Below are 4,163 nucleotides of genomic sequence, written 5' to 3'. Positions count from 1 at the left end.
TTGTCTTTATTCAAGGAAGTCATAACCGAAATGACCAATCATCCCCAAACTGGAGATATGACGATGGTACGCAAATGGATTATTTTAATTGGGGCACGGATCAACCAGATGGTACTTCTTATTATGGTACTGATTACTTATCCTTGTACAAACCGGATTACTTTAAGATGCATGATGTATGGACTACGGGCGACAAACACAACGGGATACCGCTCTGTGAGATAGAACTAGCTCCATAAGACATTAACAATTAGTTTTGTTTTTAATGGTAAACCGCTATGTGACATACATCTAGCCACATAATAAGTTAACCAGTTCTTTTGTAATCAAGTAGATAGACAATGTTAAATTGAATTTATAATTTTGACATCTTTTTTTTTGTTGCTTGTTTGTAAATATATATGCCAAGCTTAATACCGCAGTCACACAAGGCCACGGTCTCACTACGATCTGTGAAAAACATTTTGATAATCGTAGTGCGATCGTGCAGATCGCAGTTAGATCGTAGTACGGTCGTGGTTAGGTCTTCATGATCCTGATGAGCGTGGCCAACTTTGAACATGTACAACACAATCGTGGTTCGGTCGTGGCGAAATCAGGTCTTAGTAGAAGCGTAGTAAGAGGTCAGTAATGTCGTGATAAGATCGCAAAGGTCGCTGTACCATCGTAGCGAAAGCGCGATTCTAGTCAAGGATACTGTGCTACGATCTCACAGCGATGTAACTACGACCTCACTTCGACCATCACCTTCTTACCGCGACCCAACCTTGCTTCCACTACGACTATACCACCTTTATATTACGCTGTTTTTACGATTTTAGTACGTCCATGCCGCCTTCGTCCCGATCTTCTTACGACCTAACTACGTTCACAATACGCCCACCATACTCATTGTCATTGTCATATAAAATATATAAAAGCTCTTCAGGTTTTGTTTGTCTGTATGTAATTTGGACCTGTTGTCCTTTTTCTTCAACGACTCAACCATGCTTGACACATATGTCTCATCCCTTCTTTTGATCACTAAAGCATCGTCATTTGGCCTTGATGAACCAGCAATATGTTGTGATTAAGGTTTTATTGGTCGGTCCGACATATATCTACTATGATTCGTTACTATCAGATCTCCCTCTGCCTCTACTCCTACTATCTCGCACACGAGTTCTGGTAGATTTTGCATGACTGTGTTATTTCCGAAAAAATCTACGTATCAACGAGAAATAGAAGGAATGAAACAGTATTTATATGGAGCACGATGTTGACGCTACTACAGTGGGATTTCCAGTGACACTAGAACAATAGAAAAGTCACTCTTCTTATGAAAGAGATAGAAAAGGTCTAAAAACAGGAGAGACAATTTACGCATAAAAACCGATATGCATAGGGATGAATATCTCTTAAAACACAAAACCATTATATAACTTTTATACAACCACTATAAATAAAGTATATGTTAAAGCTAAATGTGTTAATATATGATTTTTTAATTGCCAAACATGCTGTTAATTGAACAACCTATTGTTCAACATAGGAGTGTGTAAAAAACTGCCACATTTGCCTGCATTTTTTTCTTTTTTTTTGAAAAAAATATATATCAAACCTTAATAATGTAGCTTTCTGGGTATCCAATTTTTAACGTGTTCCGAAATGTAGTTTCGTCACAAGAATTTTTCAAAGTTGTGTCATTTTGTCTATATGAATGTCGGTAAATTCGTATGATCGAGCACACCGACAAGTATATCGTTGGGACAACTCGATATAATGTAATCAATATACGTGAAAGATTACCTAATGTGAAGTTTATCAAAATCATCATAACATAATTGATCAACACATTATGTTTGAACAACATGAGTCCTACAATATAGGATTTAAAGGTGCATATCATTTACATTCAACGTTTTTATTGGATTTTTTTTTACTACAATGTAACCTCGAGGTTCAACGTTGATAGTAAAAAAAAATCCCAGAAATTTTTTGAATGATATTGTAAATGATATGAACCTTCGACTTCTTATAACATCGGAATAGAAAATATGTGATCCGAATTAACCATGCACGTGTGTTACAGAAGATTATGAACTTTTATGATGTACAGGGGCTAAGGGTTTTTCTTAAACAGTATTATGATCCCAAATTTGATGAATTTTGTTGGCAATACTTTAATATACACACTACATATAACAAAGTATATATTAAATCTCAATGTATTATTATTAGGAAAAATGTTTGACTCTGTAAAAACAAATCTTCCCCCTGCCTAAAAGGGGTCCGCTCCAGTCTTGAATCAGTGATTTTGTTTATCATAAACAAAATATTGTCTCACACTGAAAGGGGCAGCCGGGCAACATGCACAGCCCGGATTGTCAAAACAACTAAGATTTACAAAAATGATTACAAACAAAAACCATCAGTTGGACAATCTTACTGGAATCTGATTATCTCTACTGATAAATAATGCAACACTAATGACACATTTAAGTTTTGGAATGATTTTATTCACAAAGAATGTTTCTCATTGGTATACATTTCTATGCTCTTGTCTTTTCAGAGTTTATATTGGAAATTAAAAATTGCTGCATGAAAGACACTAGCTCCACATTCCTATGCATATGATTTTATATGTATGAGAATCATTCCATAAAATATCCGTTTGATATCCTTTCAATGCATGACACTGTCTAGTGGTTTTTCTGCCACAATTACAAGGAAAACCTGGCTAAACTTGTGCTAAATCAAACACTTGAATCTTACATCGCTATTGATGTTAAGCAATTATTTAAACTGTTGGGTTTTATGACAGTCTTCCTTCCATACACACCATCGCTGCAAAATAATTTGAACATTCAATTAGATGATTATAATATTATTTGGCAATCCAAAGAGAACCTGAAAACATCAGACCACAATAAACAGAGACCCCAAAAAAAGCCAATTTTACTTTACAATGAAATTGAAAAAGTAGTTAGTTACATATCAAATCATCTTTTGGCTGTCGACAAAAAATAAATAAAATCTAAATTTCGTAGCATTTTACCCCCCCCCCCTTTTTTTTAACTGAATTTGTTCAAGGTATGGTGGTTTTACCCCTTTTCAGATTTCAGTATGTCACGTTGTATATCTTTTATAAATTAGATCAATTTCTAGCAAGTTTCTACGATAATCTTTATCATTTGACAAAATACTATGCATCTGAATTAAATTGTTTACTATTTGAAAAAGCGCGCCTTCTTTTACTTTAATTTACTTCCCTTTATTTCACATAGCAACAAATATTAAAAACTGCCACATTTGACTGCATATCAATTTTTTTCCCCAAAAAAAATATATGTCAAGCAGCATAATTAACTTTACAAATTGGGAGAAAATCAAGATGTTCCGACTATAGATTAGTATTAAAAAAAAATAATGAAAGGTTGGCATGATTCCAGGTTTGAACCCTGACGACACTTAAAATCGAAAATTCACTTATTTACCTATCATATGAAGATACGATGATGTGATAAACTTAACAATTAATAAATTACCTGGTGCATTATCATATTCACATTACGTTGACACGTCTCAGTTCGTCTGTGTTAGTTCATTTCAAGCTCGTAAACAATGTACACCATTTTCCGCTATTCTTTACCGATTACCTCTAGTCAGAAGAGCCCACTGTTTACAGGGGCGATAATATTTTGTCACCAGTTCACGCACTGACTACAGAGAGCGTAGTTAGATCGCAGTATAAACGTGGGATGATAGTAGTATGTTCGTGGTAAAAGCGTGCTATAATCGCAGTAGAAGCGTGGTAAGATCGTGTTGCAATTTGATAAATCGTGGTATGGTCGTAGTGATGACGTGATGAGCGTAGACAGATCGTGATAATCGTAGTGAGGTCGTAGAATAAGCGTGGTGAGAACGTGGTATAATCATAATGGGGTCTTTTTAGATTCGTAATGACGATGTAGTAGCAACGTGAAAGAAACAAAAAATTACATTTCATGCCGCTCATACCGCGACCTCATCACGGTGTGAATGAATTTTAGATCGCGGTGAGCGTGGTGCGATCGTGGTTAAGTGTGACTGGGCTTTTAATAACTTAGAATTAAGAAATATTATCTTTCACATATTGACGAATAATGTATCCTATTTCAGTTTTACAGATATATATAATTGTA

The 4,163-nt window shown here is 35.0% G+C and overlaps 1 long non-coding RNA gene across 1 annotated transcript; it reads right to left on the bottom strand.

Annotated features, from left to right (window-relative positions):
* Positions 1–2,476: 2,476 nt before the first annotated feature.
* LOC139529097 (uncharacterized) lies at positions 2,477–3,696 on the bottom strand. The gene is made up of 2 exons (XR_011665749.1): positions 3,528–3,696; positions 2,477–2,826 (listed from the first exon to the last, which is right to left on the bottom strand). It is a non-coding gene; the product is annotated as an uncharacterized lncRNA (long non-coding RNA).
* Between the last annotated feature and the right edge of the window lie 467 nt (positions 3,697–4,163).

The sequence above is a fragment of the Mytilus edulis genome, chromosome 1 (genome assembly GCF_963676685.1).
Source record: "Mytilus edulis chromosome 1, xbMytEdul2.2, whole genome shotgun sequence".
NCBI classification, from domain to species: Eukaryota; Metazoa; Mollusca; class Bivalvia; order Mytilida; family Mytilidae; genus Mytilus; species Mytilus edulis.
Note: the sequence above shows the minus strand (reverse complement) of the source record. Positions and strands in the feature narration are given on the sequence as shown.